Genomic DNA, 18,636 nt, shown 5'->3' with positions numbered 1-18,636 from the left:
AAGATTTCCACAGGCGGTTCCGTATGAGAACCGCCTGTGGTATGTATTTATTTAAAAAAATAATTAGAATATATTTTATTCCATCCAGATTTCACACGGTTTCAATAACAATATGAATTGCATCACATATTTCAACATTTAACACAAGTACAACAATATTTACAACATCACAAGCCTATATAGCTAAGAGTCGCTCTCCCACACACAAAGTCTCGGATGGCTAGCTAATTCGCCTCCGCAATCAAAGAATCTACCGTTCTTGTGGATGACTTCGTGCATAATAAACCGGCACATGTCACGTTGGACGTTTTGGATTTCTTTGTCGGTGAGAGCTTGGTTGGCACATTGGATCATCCTTGCCTGGTTTGAAAACATAACTAAAAGAGTTAAAACACTACTGACAACGGAAACATAACCAAATAAGAATGTGCAGGCGCAATGATGACTTACGTCATCAGGGTTCGTTGTGTACCTCCCGTTTATCCTAAGAAATTGGCAAACATAGTATCCACAAAGAACGGTATTGAAACCTTGCTTGTGGCACTACAAATAAAAACGCAACGTATTTGTTAGTTCAATAAAACTCTTCGTCATTAATAGTGGGATACAAGAATTAGAAGTTGTGTTATTACCGGAAAGTGTGTACGGACCGTCATCGCATCCGGCTTGTCTGTATCGTGTATCCCACCTTTCGTTACGTACCACTTGTAGGCCCTATTCGAATGCCAATAAGTAATTATCAATTCATAAATAATGTATAAGAATTTTAAGTATGGGGGATTTCCTTTACCTCTGTATAACGTCAATGAAATCTTGGTAGGATTTTTGTTGAAAATCGGCAGAGTCATGGACCACGAGTCTGCTCGACTTCGGCATCAGCATTATACAAATATAGTGATCGCTACATGAATACTTATGTTAGATTCTTGATCGATCAACTAAGTTGAACACTTATGTTAGATTCATAACGTATCACACTTACTTAAAGTTGTAGGGAGCGAAGATGTTATCCTGCATTTCTAGCATAGCCTTCGAGCCTTTTTGTTTTGGTTGCTTCTTTTATGACCCGTCCTTTATCCTTTTTACTCTTCCCCTTAATCCTAGGGTCATCAGTCCTTATGTTCACGACCATGTTGGGCTGGAAAATTCGTTGTGGATCAATGAATCCGACAGGCCTCTTCAACTTATCCGCATCGTTAAATTGCATCCTACAGAACAAGTCAATAGTCATTAGCTTCTATAGCATATATTGGTACATATATGAACATAGGGGTAGATTGTTGGCACTTACAGGCACCACATGCTTATGAGATTGACGTCAAGTTTGTTGAGGCGGAACAAAGCGTGCATGTCCTTCAAATTCAACATGAGGTAGTTATCTCCGCTTAGATAAACGATAGCGGGGACAGAAGCAGTAATTATGGAGAGCCCCGCGCGACATGCCCTCATGTACCATTCGTGGAATTTCCTCATCTCCCACAGACCTTCCTGGAGTTGAAACGATGGCAAAAATGGCTTGTCATGCTCATATTTTTCGGGAACATCCAGTGTAGGCACGAAATCTATCTATGAGGTACTTAATGCTTTGACGATCTCTTTCGTGAGATCGCCCTTCACTGAAGATTCCTGAGCGGATGATGCCTTTGGTTTTAATAAGGACAGAAGCCACCTCTTCATCGGATCAGGTAGATCAATCTTCTCATATGGGGTAATCATTATAGGAACTCTCCGATGCTCAGGTGATGGATGCGCCGGAGGCGGAGGTGCCTGAGTTGTAGACGGTGAAGCACGATGAGAAGTTGCCTGCGGTGGAGATACCAGGCGCGGGGGCGACGGTGCCTGAGGCCGAGAGGGTTGGCGCGGGGGCTGAGGTGCCTGAGGCGGAGTGGGTTGGCTCTGGGGCTGAGGTGCCTGAGGCAGAGATGCTGGGCGCTGGGACAGGCGTGACGCTGGCGATTGTGACTTCTGACAGCTGAATATGATATCCCGTCTGGGCCACAGAATGAAGTTTCCAACAGCCTAATCGAGAATCTCAATACCCTCAGGTGTGCTGATTTCAAGCTTGTACTTCATGAAAACTGGCTGCACCGAGTCCACTTGTACCTTGGCGTAACCGGCCGGAATATCTTGACTGTGAAACACACGGCCTGGAATGGCCTGGCCAGTGGCAGCCTCGACAGTGAAGTCTCCTTTACCGACCGGAACATGAAGAATGCAAAGGGTAGCCTCTTTGATTTCATCCACAGGATATCTCTAGCTATCGAAATGTGTGGACCCGACGCTGCTCCAAAATCCTAGGCTGGTTGGTTGCTCTATCAGCATTAATGACACCATTTCCTTCTCCTTTTCATTCCACATCTTCATGAATTCGACCTTAACCTGTTCTTATATCTGTTCCTCTAGGGTCTTCTTATACCTATTACGTTTCTTGTACTGGCCCGCATCATCTGGGAACCCATGCTTCCAGCCCACTTTTGATCCGATGTCTCGAGTGCGACCCGGGTGTTCTTTGTTCCCCAGGGCCTTGGTAACCAGGTCATTCTCCCTGTCGGGCTCTAGAGACCCTTCCTTAGCAAGCCCTTGGATGGTCTGGGTCACCTCCATGGTCTCGGGGCTATTGAAGGCTAAGTCCCCAAACTCGGTTCGTTGTGACCGAGCGTAGACCCAGTTCCTGTTTCGCTCGTCACAATTTTCTAAAGGGTTGGGTTTCCCAGCCCGGTAGCCTCTTTTTCTTGCCTCCTCCACTCAGAAATTTTGGGGGCGTACCCAGATGAGCCCAGGTGATGGTGGTGCTTGTTCTTCTTCGCAAGGTACTTGAACGATTCACCCAGTTTGATGGCATCAGGTGTGGTCTTCTGCCTAACAAACTCTGCCCATTGCTCTGGCGTAATCTTTCCGTATTTATTAAAGGGTACCAGATTCTTCTTCACGAATTCCTTATTGAGCTCACTCTTCCAGCCCCGGAAGCTTTTTCCCATAGTTTTCAATGCATTCTGTTTGGCTGCTTCCTCTGTTCCCGAGGGGAATTGGATGGTTCTCTGCAATGTTGCCTACAGGAACTCCTTCGTCTCATCCGACACCAACCGCCAATCAGTTACAGTGATTGGGACGTACTCCTTGACAAGGAATCCGCAATTGTTGCGGAATTTGGCGCATGCCTCCCGAGGTGCAATAGGCTCCCCTTCAACACCGACCTGTGTTATTGTATAAATGCCGGACGGCAACTTGTTTCTGCTACGCTCGCCCCTTCTTCGTTTCAGTGTCGGCCCAAAGGGACCCGAAGTTTCGGGCACAGATGTAGCGGTGGTTTGTGGCGCAGAATGTTGTGGCGCAGATGATCGACGTGAAGATCTTTGCACCCTCACCCTCTCAAGAGAAAAAAAAAGGAGAGTTGACATCAACAAAAGATATTCATCCATTTAAGAAGTATAATATGCATTGACTCAACTAAATACCTCTTCGGCGGGATCGTACTCGTTGTCACTTTCCCGACGTCGGATCTCCTGATCGCACGGAACAGAGCTCGGGCTGTGATACGAGCCCAAGCTTTTGCTGCTGTCGGAGGAGGACGGCTGGTGAGGGCTTGGGTCCCTATCCGACCTCTGTGCCGGGGAGGCCTCTATAATGTTATGTTCAACATAATATCTACCTAGTGATATACCTAGCATTATAAAGTAGTTTTAGACAGACTTGATCAAACTATATAATGCTTGAGAATATGGATTCTAATCAAAACATTTAATACTGGTAAAAAGAAGGTGAAATCATTTTAGAGGCGACAACCAACCACATAGCTTAGTTTTACATAAGTCAAGTAAAATCTCTTCAATGTTACCATATCTTAGAGTTTTGTAGTGTATAGTATAGATACATCATTCAGTCCTATGCAAAGCTCATATAAGATGAAACTAAGTAGCATAGGCTGAGTAGATGAAACCTTACTTTAAACTGAAAATGAAGTGAACAGAGAACCTTTTAAAGGAAATAATTGGCAATGCAATCCAATGTGCACCATAAAAGAATATGATCACTTTGCTTTGATTAGAGACGGAGTCGGGATTATATATATATATATATATATATATATATATATATATATATATATATATATATATATATATATATCCATTCGACTTCATTTTATTGTCTTTGCTAGTTTGACATAAGTCTACCATAGAAGTTGTTAAAAATCTCTATAACTGAAAATAAACAGAGGTTAGGTCAATAAAGAGTAGAGTAATGGAACATAAATTATGACTATTAAGGACAAACACTTTGAATTGGTAAATTTTTTCATGCCAGGGATAATAGGTAATAGGTAAAATAAGTTTACATGCCAGGGAGCTCTTAAGTTCTTTAGCTTTTATATGCTACGCATTACTTGCATATCAGTGCATGCTTATTGCCATATGGGGTCCTACATCAAGCATAGGGGGGCAATTTCAACACCTGATCACTGATGTCGATCGCTCTTGCCTCGTGCAGTGGTGCCGAGGAACATGTTCAGCTGAAAGCACAGTGACTATGCATGCGAGCAATGTCAAAACCCTACAGGAACCAGGCGCTGCACCACGGCACGATGGCCGGCATCACAAAGAAGAGGGGGGCATCACACGGCCGGCCGGAGAATCGACTACGACGGCTCGGCCGGGAGGGGGATATGGACCTACTCACCGGCGGCGGCGGCTCCTCCTCGGCGCGGTCCAACTCGGCGGCGGTGGCTCCTCCTCGGCGTTGTCGAACTCGATGGCGGTCAACCTCGGTGGCGGTGGCTCCTCCTCGGCGCAGTCACACTCGGCAGCAGCGGCTCCTCCTCGTCAGGGGCGATAGTGGAAAGGGAGAGCGCGGGAGGCGGACGGATGGACAGCCTGATGACGCGGTCGATGGTTTGTGAAAGCACTAGGGTTCTTAATGTTGGATGAGTAGCCAGTCGGGACTCTCACCCCACGTAAGCACTTGCACAATGCCTTTTTCTCCTCAAGTGTCAGAGAGTAGCTAGCCAGCGGAAGATAATGTTTCCCATTTAGTCTGTCTTCAGGGTGTAGCTCTGGCCTAATTTCAAAATGCACCAAGTCCTTACGTGACTTGATTCCATCCATTGTCTTGCGTGGTATGTCCAGTAAGAGGCTAAGGATGCTATCACACACATTCTTCTCAACGTGCATGACATCGATGCTGTGATGGACGTCCAAGTCCTTCCAGTAGGGTAAATACTTAAAAAAAATTGGCTTCTTCTTCCACAGCGTGCTGGTTGGCGTCTCAGTTTTCTTCCTCTTTTTACTCTTCGGTGGCTTCCCAAAAACAACTTTGATGCTACTAACCATTTGAAACACTCGTGCCCCGCTGCGAGGTTTCGGGCCAGTATCTTCCTCAACCGTGTTGTCAAAATATTTCTTCATATTGCGGTATCTGTGAGTTCTAAGAAAGAACCGTCGGTGTCACTTGTACACTACCTTCTGTGAGTACGGAAGGTACACAGACGCGGTTTCATCCAAGCACACTGCACATCCTTACTTCCCTTTAACTTGTCCCGATAGGTTAAAAAGGGCGGGATAATCATTGATGGTAACCAAAATTATTGCTTTCAGCGTGAAGTACTGTCGTCGAAACTCATCCCACACCCGGATCCCCTCGTTCCACAGTTTCACCATATCTTCCATCAATGGTTCCAGAAACACATCTATATCCTTGCCTGGTTGTTTCGGTCCTTGGATAAGAATGGACAGCATAAGGTACTTCCGCTTCATGCATAGCCATGGAGGAAGGTTGTAGATGGCCAGGACCACTGGCCAAGTGCTATGTGAGGTGCTCATATCACCGAAAGGATTCATTCCGTCAGTGCTCAACGCGAACCTTACATTCCTTAGTTCTTCAGCGAACTTTGGATACATGGCATCGAACTTTCTCCATAGCCTAGCATCAGCGGGGGTGTCGAAACTTAGTTCCATCCTTCTTGCACTTATCGAAATACCAACGCATCAGTTCAGAGTCCCTAGGGTTCGAGTACAGGCGCTGCAAGCAGGGTATCACTGGTAGGTACCACATCACCATCGCAGGACTTTTTCTCTTCTTCTCCGCGTTGGAAGAAGTGTCTTCTTCGTCACGACCAGCATTACTCTTCTTCTTCTTCGTGTTGGTGGAAGCATCTTCGTCCTCACAATCATTATTCCTCTTGTACCGAATCGCATTGCACACTGGACATCTATCCAAGGCTTCGTACTTTTTACGATAGAGGATACAGTGGTTCGGACACGCGTGTATTTTTTGCACATCCAATGACAACGGGCAGATAAGCTTCTTCGCCAGATAAGTGGTGGTGGGCAAAGAGTTAGGCTTCGGAAGCATGTTTGCCAAGAGACTCAACAGATCCGAGAAACTCTTGTCGGACCATCCATTGCTGGCCTTCAACCTTAGAAGTTCAAGCACCGAATGCAACACCGTAAACTCCTTATCACAGCCCTTCGATTCCTCATATAAAAGTTCCTTCGATGCCTTTTTTAACGCCTTGAAATTATCTAAACCTCTCATGTCCCTTAAAACATGCGGTTCTGCATGGCACAACATTTCCTCCAGATCAAAGTCAGCATCATCATCCAGATCAAAATCGGCATCATCATCCATCATAATATCAGTGTCGCCTTCGACTGCTCCCTCATCATCACCATCTACTTGATCAGCAGCGATGTCCTGGTTTGGTTTGCTTGTACGTTGTTCGCCGTGATTGGACCAACATTTGTAATCCTCAACAAAACCTCTCAAGATCAAGTGTGATTTGATTATACTTGATTTGTCCCACAATTTCTAGTTCTTGCAGCCAGAACATGGACAGTATATTTCCTTTGTCTTAGTTAAAGCGTCCTTCTCTGCAGCTTTAATAAAAACAGAGAGTCCTTTGATGTATATTTCTCCATGTCTTGGCGCATCATACATCCATGCTCTGTCCATCTTTAACTTCAACCACAAAATTAGATACATTAATTAATTAATTTGAAAATCAGAATTAAAAAGATTTTTTTTAAAAAGGAAAATATGGGCTTGTTATGATTATAATATGTCTACGCAATTGAATCTACATTAACGTAAATTTATGACTCAAAATAATGTGAATTCATTACTCTCTCTCCCTCTCCCTCTCCCTCTCCCTAGATCTAGATCTAGATCTAGAGAAAATATCCCCATTCATGATGAAACCTCCTAAGGCTAAAAAACATCACATTCTAGCTACATTTTTAAAATATAATACTAGAATCATGTGAATCTACACAATTAAATCAATATTGCAACAAATTTGAGCTAATTTGATGATCTAAATGGCAAGAACCATGAGCATCTCTAGATCACATTGAAACTCTAATTTAGCCTTAAATCTAAATCTAAACTTCAAAAAATTGCAAGCTAGGGATGAGATATACATACCTTATTTGGCTCCTCCAAGGAAATCAAAAACAAAACCTTCTCCACCTATTTTCCAAATCAACCGCCACAGTAAATGCTTACTGTTTCGAACAGTAAGTCTGTCTGAATGGAGCTGACCGAGAAGAAAGAGTATTTATGGACTATTTGCACAGGCAGTCGACATAAGAAACCGCCTGTGAAAACTAATTTTCACATGCGGTTCCTTATGTGGACTGCTTGTGCAAATAACATCAATTATCACAGGCGGTCCGCATAAGGAACCGCCTGTGGAAATGCTCCATTTACACAGACGGTTCCTTATGTCGACCGCCTGTGAAAATAGATGTATTTCCACAGGCGGTCCATATAAGGAACCGCCTGTAGAAATGCACCATTTACACAGACAGTTCCTTATGTGAACCGCCTGTGGAAATAGATCCATTTCCACGGGCGGTCCACATAAGGAACCGCTGGTGGAAATTACTTTTCACAGGCGGTCCTCAGCCGCACGGGGCCGCAGTCACTTTTTCAGGCGGTTCTTCCTACGAACCGCCTATATAAATCAAACCTAGGTGTCTCGAAAAATAGGTTTTGTAGTAACGAGAATTAACTAACAAGCTTACGTCGTTGCTTAGTGAAGTTAGTTTACAAGAAGTCCAATAAAAAAGTTAGTTTACAAGATCGATGCTAACAGTACTAAGAACTCCCTCGGACCATGAGAAAAAAATTTGCTCCGCTTGCTGGCTCATTCTGATTCATCCAGTTAACTATTTGATCTTTAGATGCAACTGCCTTCTCTCATTTTTATTTTTGAGAACTATTATGCAACGCCTTGTGTATTTTTCAAGGGTAAGATGTATATCCTGATGGTGATATATCCTAAATATAATCATAGAGATAATTATATCATGTCTATATTTATACACTTCTAAATAATACGTTATTAGTCTAAGAATGACTATCATTTATATTGATTAGCAAATATGTGACAGGTTCGTAAAACTCTTTATTTGTATGATGTTATTCTAAATTGATCTCTAGTCACATATTATTATGATAATTTATAAGACCATCACATGTCACTACGTAAGAAATCAGCAAACAAGACACTACATCAGTGGTGGCTGCTCAACACGCGTCACTAATGTCCTATTAGTGACGGGTCTAATAAGGGCATGTCACTAATATCCTTTCTGATAGGGATCAAATATAGGCCCGTCACTAGTGAGTGATCATTAATGACTAGGTCAAGTTGTGACCCGTCACTAATGACTAGGTCGTCAGTGACGGGTCATTATAGATCAATCATTAATGATGGATCAAGCTATGAACTATCACTAATGATAAGGTCATCAGTGACCGGTCATCCTAAGCCAGTCATTAGTGACGGGTCAAGTTATAACTCGTCACTAATGATAAGGTCATCAGTAACAAGTCATCCTAAGCTAGTCATTAGTGACGGGTCGTCCTATACCAGTCATTAATAACGGGTCAACTTATAATACGTCACTAATGACGGTATTCGTAAATATTTTTTATTTTTATTTTATTTTTCTCTTATTTTTTCTCACCATAGCAGCATTAGAATAGGAACCATTGTATATTTTTGTTCAAGTTTGATATAAGGTGTGGCTGCTATGGACACAAATGTGCGTTCTAAAAACGACGCAGAAACTTCCGGGGGCGAGAACTCAATCTTCCAAGCTATTTTTGGCCTAAAAAAATTCTCCGAACCTAAAGAGGTCAGGGAGAAACGAATGTAACTTTTTTTTAGATGTTCGTAGAGTCAAAAAAATGTTAAAAGTGGAATCCGTATGCAAAACTTAAGCCTGTTTTACCGAATGCACTCTGTGTCACCTATCAAATTATAACCCACGACAAAATTTGGCAAAATTAGCCATTAGTGGCATGTTATGGTTATGACACGTACTAATAACCTTCGGCAAAGAAGGTTAAAAGGATAAATATCCGGTTTCTATCACAACTACGTGATAGCAGAGGTGGTAAGGTCGTGGGTTTGATTCCCATATAATGCAAACACTTGAAAACAATATGAAAAAAGTGTGGCTTGTGAGACATATGGGATGGACCTGTGTTGGAATGGCTTTGGTAAAAAATTATTATTTTTTGACTTTTTTGTGTCCAAAAAATACAAAAAATGTTCATCGGTCATCATCCGTCACTAATGAGGTCATTAGTGATGGGTCATAACCGTGATCCATAACTAATGTTCAATAAATAGTGACGGTGATAACTGGTATTAGTGACGGGTTCCGTACCCATCACTCTTTTCGCGTCACTAATGATAGGCATAGAGATACCAAATCAATAATGTGGATATTTATGTTATGAAACATGATGTTGGATAGACCCACCTTAAGATACTGTTGGGATTGTTATTTATGACGTGCCACCAGTTGTTATCTCAAATGGTGTTCCTGCGGGATCTTTAGACCTGAGATCGTCATTGATTCTCAAAATGTATAATGACATACTTTGGGGCTGTTAAACGCTACTCCGTAACTAAGTAGTCATAAATGCAATTTTTGGGTTTATCATGAAACATATCGTGGGGTATGAGCGATCAAGATGGAATTTGCCCCTCTCCCCTCAATGTCGCTGAATAAGAAAGTGCATGGACATGCCAATGTGATTAAAGAGTTAATCGCGGTTTTGATAATCCGCGACCCAATTGAGTGAGTGGTCAAGCTAACACAAAGGGTGGCACGTATCTCACCTTGAGCTCGACTGTTATCGTGAGGCAAAGGGATCAGTGCATGTGTATACTAAGGTTCAGCTGATATGGTCTTTGTGTATACTTGAAAGTTAGCATATCCTGCTAGGGACCGTTATTGATTTCATTTTGGAAAGGGTTTTAAGTCGTAGTCATTTATATATGAACCTAATATGTCACACACTTAATAGGTCGAATCAAAACATATAGATTAGATTTGTATGTATGTTTGATTGGATTCTGATCTATAAAGAATTAGAGTCCTAAAAGGTTTTTAATGTAAGAGCTCATTAGCAAGCTCTATATAAGGAGAAACGTAGGGGTGAGGCGATAGGAGAGCCCCTCCCAAAAGACTAGTCGTAACTCTCTACATGATCTCCCAAAACTCTACACACTAGTGCACGGTGATCTTGCCCAGTACGTGGATATCGTAGAGTCGATGCTGCTATTGCGACACTGATCTCCTCGGTATGAAGGTTGTGATGCTGCTATTCGGCTGGTCGAGGACTTGTTTGGCTAGTCGACATATCTTCTCGGTGCTAGTCGCAAAGCACGACGTGACCACTTAGAACTAGTTGAGAACTCGATGCATCTGCTCGAAACTGGTCATGGAGCTTATCGAGGATCTGGTCGAGGAGCGTGACGCACACGACGTTGTATCGATCTACTCTAACTCTTCTTCCGCTGCGCTACATGTCTAGTGGTAACGATCTATGATCTCTTACTAGTATGGTTTTCTGGATAAATATGATAGAAATTTTTTGTTTTAGGCTAGCATAGTCTACGCATTCCCTTACATATCCTTCACCTTGTAAATTTGTAATTAATACATATAGGGTAATTTTAACCCGTGAAAATTCCTCCAGCTAATTAACCAAATTTCCACATTGAAATGATCCTAAACACTTGGTATGCACATTTCAGACTCTCAAACTGAAACACCACCTGATGGGTTTCTGAACTGCTGACTTAATTCAGACGTGTCGATCGGCACAACGAACAAACAGACCATCCTTTCCGATTTCAGAGAGACGAGACCCAATTTTAAGACTACTCTCAATTAGCAACAATAACCTGTCCTGAGATAAATAGTGTCTGAACCTAAAGAGAGGAGAACGGAACGTTTTGGCAGCAGGGCTGCTCCTGCTAGCTGCATGTCGTCAGGCTCTTCTCTTCCTTCTTTTTCCCAAGACGCCTACCTCCAGCAGTCCAGTGCACTCTAGAATTCTAGCCAAAAGGGTAGATTGATGATGGCAGTGCATACTGATCTGGCCTGGCCGGACATCCGGAACGAAATGCCGTGCAATGCTTATCGTTTTCTCAGTCGGATTAGATACGACATTGGAGTATCTCATTCAGCGTCTCCCGGTGTTGACATGCGTTGATGCATGTCGGCTGTCTGGTGGCGTCGCCGCATGCATCGGGATGCTGTTCCCTCGAGTTCAGCGGCAAGCAATTAAGGTGCAAGGGTTTCAGAACGTGCGGAAAAACGTAGTATTGGATACTGCAGGGACGCGCGATCCGAGACGCAGATCCTTCATAAATCGGCAGGGGCTGCGAAGATTGGGCCGGATATCCGACCATTCTCTGCTGCTGCTCTGCTGCCAGCGTCGTTTTGCAATAGTAACACGTACACGTACACGTCATTTAACAGGGTTATGTGTGTTTGTTGAGCATAATATCGTCAGTTATTATTTGGTGCCTATGGTGTTCTTGGCAAAAATCGCAACGTGAAGGATCTCTTTCCTGGGAGGGCTTTACGTTGTCGACAAGCTACTCCTTCCGGTCTTTAAGAAGCTGACGTTTTAGACTTGATTTCACATACCAATGAAAGGTTAATTAGTGAGCTTATTTACCATTCTATCTCTATTAATACAAGTTATACAGAACACAAAAATAGAGTAATCTACGCATGGTGTTTTTCTTGTTAATCTTTTCTTCTTTGCTGCACTTGCGTGTGATTTCTTTTGTTCAATTTTTTTTCCTATATGCTTGCCATATTTGTTTATTCATTCTGCATGCTCAGGGCTTTGTTTAATTACCCCAGCCAACAACCATCCCATCTCCTGCATGCCTCTCTTGCCGCCAGGCTTCTTTTTCGTTTTCTTTTGCATGTCTCTCTTGGTGTCATCTTTTCTTTGCTCGCGAAATCGTTTCACCTACTCGAATGGTTTGGCGCTAAAATATCCAGTCGTACGCACGTATATATACACGCTAACTCTCCTAGAGCACTGTATTGTTTTCTCTCATATCACCACACACCAGAAAAAAGCAAAGCAGATTGCAGAAGTAGAAAACCACTTTGAGGAGATGGATTTGAACATGGAACCATCTGATGAAGTTGTTCCTAACCATAGGGTAGATCTGAACATAGAACCGCCCGAAGAAAATGGTACTAACGCTCATTTCTTTGTTGTTTTGAGATTGATTTAACTTTGTTTTACTCGTGCAACATTCTTTTCTAAACCCAAGTACACATATTTTTTGCATCAGATACTAATGACATTGATTTGAACTTGGAACCACCCGAAGAAAATGGTATACTCTCATGTTTCTTTGTTGTTTTAATGTTTAATTTGACTCTTTTCTTACTCGTGCATCATTTCTATCTAAATTTGAGAATACATGTTTTGGCATTCTACTCTAGATGCTAACGACAATGCTTTGGAAAATGGAATGAATATGGACATGGAACCACATGAAGAAAATGGTAAACTCTCTCCTTTTTACTCGTGTGATTTTTTTCTTCTAAATCCGAGTATACATGTTTAGGCAAGAAAGATGTGTCAAGTGCTACACGAAGAGAAATATTTCAAGCCTTGTTAGCAAGAAGCACGAATGGAAAATTGAAGCTTCACGTGACTAAGGAAATTGTTGAATTATTCTCAGTTAAAATCCGAACAGTTCAACATATTTGGAAGCAAGATAAAAGTTATCTTGATCAAGGCACTATGGTTAATATGGACAATAGAAAGTGCAACTCTGGTTGTAAGCGAGTTCAAGTAGATGTATCTGCGCTACGTCATGTTCCTTTTTCAGATCAAACAACACTAGAAGATGTATGTGCTCGCTTACATGTGAGTAAAACCAAGCTATTGGCACTGAAAAGGGAAGGTTTCATTAGGCGTCAGTCAAACAGTATAAAACCGCACTTAACAGATGCAAACAAGAAAAGTAGGTTACAATGGTGTGTATCTATCCTTGACCAAGATAGCATATCGAATGGTCCAATATTTAAGAGGTTGTTTGATGTTGTTTTTATTGATGAAAAATGTTTCAATCTTACAAGGAAAATAGAGAGATATTATACGCTTTCGGATGAAGATGAGCCCACACGGACATGTAAAAGCAAGAATTTCATCCCTAAAATCATGTTCTTGTGTGCCGTTGCTCGTCCAAGGTTTGATTGTGGTGGAATTTGCACATTTGATGGAAAAACTGGGTGCTTCCCTCTAGTTACTTATCAAGGTGCTAAGAGAACAAGTGTTAACTGGGTAGCTGATAAAATTGAAATGAAGCCCATCAAATCAGTTACAAAGGAAGTCACTAGAAGTTTTATCATTGATAAGGTTTTGCCTGCTATTCGAGCTAAGTGGCCACATGAAGATGTTAACAAACCCATATTTGTCCAGCAAGACAATGCTAAACCACATATTGTGCCTACTGATCCATTGTTTTGTGAAGCTGCCAAACACGATGAATTCGATATTCAACTCATTTGTCAACCACCAAATTCACCAGATTTTAATATCTTAGATTTGGGGTTTTTTCCGTGCTATCCAATCCATTCAATATAAGAAGACTGCAAAAACGGTTGTTGAGCTTGTTCCAATTGTTGAAGAGGTATTATCTTTTTTTTGAGTTATTTATACTCTTGTCATTTTAGCTGGAGCTAACCTTATTTACACAAAATAGGCCTTCCACAAGTACTCCGTACACAAGTCAAATCGAATCTTCTTGACACTCCCCCTCGTTATGAAGGAGACCATGAAGGTAGGAGGAGGAAATAATTTCAAAATTCCTCATATGAAGAAAGGAACACTAGAAAAACAAGGATGCCTTCCTTTGCTGATCAGTTGCGATTCATCGTTGGTCAGTGAGGCTATTTCACAACTTGCCGAATAGTTTGCCAAGAGAGAATGTTTCAAGCTATTTTTTATTGATGCAGTTAGGTGTAACACCCAAAAATTCAATTTTTTGGAATAATTTAAAATTCTGCTAGAAAATTAATCAGGTGTTGCAACTTAGCTCAATAGGAAATTAATTTCTAAATTTAACTTGGCCTAGGATAAATGTTTGAATGCATTCATGCCGTTGTAGATGCAATAAGGTTTTATTGGGTGGAAAAAATTTGCAAAATTTCACTAGGATTCGCCGCTTTAAAACCTCATTTGGAATTGGATTGAAATCAAATTGGAAAAAGGAATTCCTAAAAAGAAAATCGCTCTCGAGCCGAGAATTCCTAAAAAGAAAATCGCTCTCGAGCCGATTTCTCTCTTCCCCGGCCCAAACCCCCTCCTTCCCCTCTTCTTTCTTTCCCGCATGGGCCGCCAGCCTTCCTTTCCCCGTGCCGACCTGCAGGCTGAGCCAGCCTGCTGGTGTCCCGAGCCGGTTGCCTCCCTCTGCCGCGTGGGCCCCACCCGAGCCGAAGCCAGCCGCCGAGTCACGCTACCGAGCCGAGCCGACGGCTCCCCTTCTCCCACCTTCATCCGCCCGCCTTCCTGATTAACGCCGCCGCCGCTGCCATTTTCAATTGGAGCCACCCCGTTCATCTCCTCGCCCGAGCGCCAAACCGCCATGTGCGCATGCCCTTCCCCTCCTTTCCCCCCTCATCAATTTTGTGAAATGGCCACCCGATGCCATTTCCGGCCGCACGGAGTAGCTCCGGCATTGAAGTTCAGCCGGCCATGCGCCTCTCTCTCTCCCCCTTCCCTTCTATAAAATCCTTTGCCACTGAGTTCGCCATCCTTTCGAGCACCCTGTCCACCTTTCTCCTCTTCTTTCTCTCTCACACGGAATCGACCCCGACGCCGGTCTTCTTCTCCGCCGCCTGTGAGAGCTCCCCACCACCCTTGTTCTTCATGGCCGAGCTCTCTTTTGACCCTGGCTCTTGTTCTTGGGCATTGCAGGGCCTTCGGTGAAGTCTCCCGACGTTCCTTGGCTTCTCCCCATCACCAGAGCGCCGCTTCACCGAGCTCCAAGGCCGCCGACCGCCATTCTTCACCGCCGGCCACCTTCGGATCCTCTCCGTCAGCAAGAAGCCCTCCGTAAGACTCCCCTCCGCCTCCTCTATCTTTTGCGTCGTTCCCCGTCGAGGTCCGTGCTCATTTTTGCCATTCTGGCGAGAGTCCGGCGATCCCCATCGCCACTGGTTGCCGCCTGTGAGTGCCTGTGCCGTCGGCCAAGCCCCCTTCAATCTCAACCGCCCGATCAAGATTCGACGGCCCAGATTATTTGGAGCATACCCCTTTGAAATCTAGTGCATCGTAGGCATGGACCGGCCTTCTAGGCCGTGGTCCATAGTCCCATAGACCTATTCCATATGATTTTGTTTTGAGAAAGAAATTCGGTTTTGTTTTGTGACATCATAAATCTAATTTCCAATATAAAAACAATTCGGATTTTCTCTGATAATAAGTAAAATTTGTAAAAACACCCCTAGAACTTCAAACGCTCATAACTTTTTGCTCGTAGCTCCAATTTAGGCGATCTTTGCGCTCATATTCTTGTAGCGACGTGTAGATTCTGTTTATAGGGTTTTTTTCTCCTAGTTTTAGGACTTTTTGGTGTACTGTTCTTATGTTTGATTATGTGCTTGTGTAGACGATTCAGTCCAAGAGTTCGGGAACTTCCAGGAAGAAGATTTTGAAGGACCTGTGCATCACTTCGACGAAGGCAAGTGCCTTGAACATGTTGTGAACCCAGTTTTTACATAAAGATAGTCTTTATCAAATATGCATGCTGTTTTACAAAATAGGTAGTATAGCAAATACTAGTGTTAGTTTTAGATGTTTTATCCTTAAAATAGCATCATGTTTATGCTTAGCCATGCTTTTAGATGAACACGTAGTATGTAGGTGATGAATCATGAGTTATGAACTAAAATTTGATATAGTAAGTATGACATGAAAACTGATGTTGTTAAGGGAGTTAACAATAAGGATATTTGGGGTTTTGGGCAAGAAAGGAGGTTATTCTCGACATGGTTGGTTGATTGAAAATGTTTGGTAATCTACCTTTATGGGGTTATTGGCGGTCTTGCCCAGACCATTTTAAGGACCGGTTCGTGGAGCGATCATCCATGGCAACAGAACAACCATGAGACCAATATGGTACGGCTTGGCCTAGTAATTAGATATTCTCCCAGTGTTGTATGAGCCAATTGGATGTGTAGATAAGGAAGGGTTACTTCCCGATTCTACCCAGCACAAGAGGGGGCTTCTGGGATGGAGGGTTACTCCATTTATGTACGACGGTGAAACCTCAGTGGGCAAGTGCATACTGAGAGACTCTTTGGAAAAGCCTTTTAGTGATCTCTTGACGTACTCCCTGGAAGTGTGTAAGGTACCGGCAACAGAGAAGATCACGACTCATGGGTAAAGTATACAAACTCTGCAGAGTGTCAAACTGAATATTCAGCCGTGCTCACGGTTATGAGCAGCATAGATCCTCACATGATTAGTCGGGTGGACGTCTTTCATGATTGAGAATTGGTTGAATTCTCGGGTTGAATTCTCAGAGGTTAAAGAAAATCTTTTGTACATCTTTTCCTTTTAAAAAAAATAAAAGTTACTTTTCCATAGTTCAGGGATAAAATTGGCTTTATGCAAATGAAACCCTAGAGAATAGGAGACATTGGTTCAAGCCACCATGTCAAATTTATTTTTCCCCCACTTGTTGAGTATTGGAAATACTCACACTTGCTGTTTCAGAAGGTGAAACTTTTGAAGAATTCCCTAAGGATGATTTCCCTGAAGATGATGCCGAGTTCTAGGCTTGTGGAGCTCCCGGTCGGCTGCCTGTTGGTGTGGAGCTGCGTTGTTCTGTTCCGCTGTGGTGTATTTTTTTTTAGACCCATGTGTGATCATTTTGTAATAAATAGCGTTGTAATAAGAAGCACTGTGTCTGTTATGCACTGATGACGTCGCTATATGTATGAATAAACTGATCCTAGCATACATATAGTTTACATCTGGTTTGGTCTTAAACCGGGTGTGACATTATGTAATCCCATGCAGAGGTGTAGTTCCTCCACCAGGAGTACTACTAGTTGAAGCACTAACAGGAAAGGAGACTTACATTAAGCGCATACAGGTTCCATGTTTTAGAAGAATTTAGGCATACAAATTTTAAACATGACCTTGGCCATCTCTTGCTCCCAAACTGGTAGCTTGTTAAAACCATCCGGCAAACACCATTTGTCAAAATCATCTGGCAAACACGATCCGTTGGGCTCGATTGAGTTTTGCATGACGTCGGGTTCAAGCGAGTCTTGCGTGAAATATGTTCTAGCTTCATCGCTCTCCCTAGCAAACGATGGTGATGGTGGTTGTTTTGCTGGTGATGGCAACAACAATGGTGACGACGGTTGTTTTGCCACCGACGGTGGCGATTGTTTCGCTGGTGACGGCAATGACAATGGTGATGACAGTTGTTTTGCTGGTGACACAGACGGCAACGACGACGTCAAACTCATTCGGCAACAACCTGCTGGAGTATCATGTCAGATAAAGATGACCACGAAGGATAGAACAAGCAAAATCTAAATGAACAAATTTATCTTTACCTTCTTTCATTTGCTACGAGCTCTTATTTTTCTGATGCTCCATGTTGTTGAAAGAGGATTGCTAGTGCCAAGAGGTCCATATATAATCACAGTACAAGAACCAACCATAAATGCCATGCATGCTTAAGAGTATCAAAGAGGTGACTTTGGAAAAGAAGCAGCCATAAATGTCATGCATGCTGGTGTTGCACTAATAGCAGGGGTAAAAGAGACCAGGTGACCCCTTAATTCCCTCAACTTCAGCTTTTTACATACTTTTTTTGCAAAACTCTTCAGCGTTAACTTTTTAAACCCTAAACCCTAAACCTTAAAAGACTGGAGTAGGTTACTAGCACGTATTTATCATTGGGATCACATCCATAGGCGAAGCTAGACGGAGCCAGGGTTACGTGTATATACTAGGGTAAATTAAAATTTTAGTAGGAATCAACTTATTTTGACTATGTTTGTACACTTTAGGTTAAAAAAAAGTTCACTATAGTGCACCACCATTATTTTGATTCTAGCTTCACCATTGATCACATTGTCCCCTTTTCACCAGCACCGGGTTTGATATCTTCTTTTTTATCCACACCTCCTAAATTCCAATCGCCTACAATTGATGTCGGGTGCTCAAGTGACGAGTTAAGGAAGAGGGTTTTCAGGTTTGGGAGGATTTCATGGATTTCGGGCTTAGAAGAAGCTCCGGGGGACACATACCGACCCCACGAAGGAAGTGGGC

The 18,636-nt window shown here is 42.8% G+C and overlaps 1 long non-coding RNA gene across 1 annotated transcript; it reads right to left on the bottom strand.

Moving 5' to 3' along the window:
- Positions 1 to 249: 249 nt before the first annotated feature.
- LOC133883525 (uncharacterized) lies at positions 250 to 821 on the bottom strand. Its single transcript, XR_009902907.1, has 3 exons — positions 633 to 821; positions 451 to 543; positions 250 to 360 (listed from the first exon to the last, which is right to left on the bottom strand). It is a non-coding gene; the product is annotated as an uncharacterized LOC133883525 (long non-coding RNA).
- Between the last annotated feature and the right edge of the window lie 17,815 nt (positions 822 to 18,636).

Source organism: Phragmites australis, chromosome 10 (assembly GCF_958298935.1).
Source record: "Phragmites australis chromosome 10, lpPhrAust1.1, whole genome shotgun sequence".
Lineage (NCBI taxonomy): Eukaryota > Viridiplantae > Streptophyta > Magnoliopsida > Poales > Poaceae > Phragmites > Phragmites australis.
The sequence above is the reverse complement of the archived record's forward strand: the minus strand, read 5'-3'. Positions and strand labels throughout refer to the sequence as shown.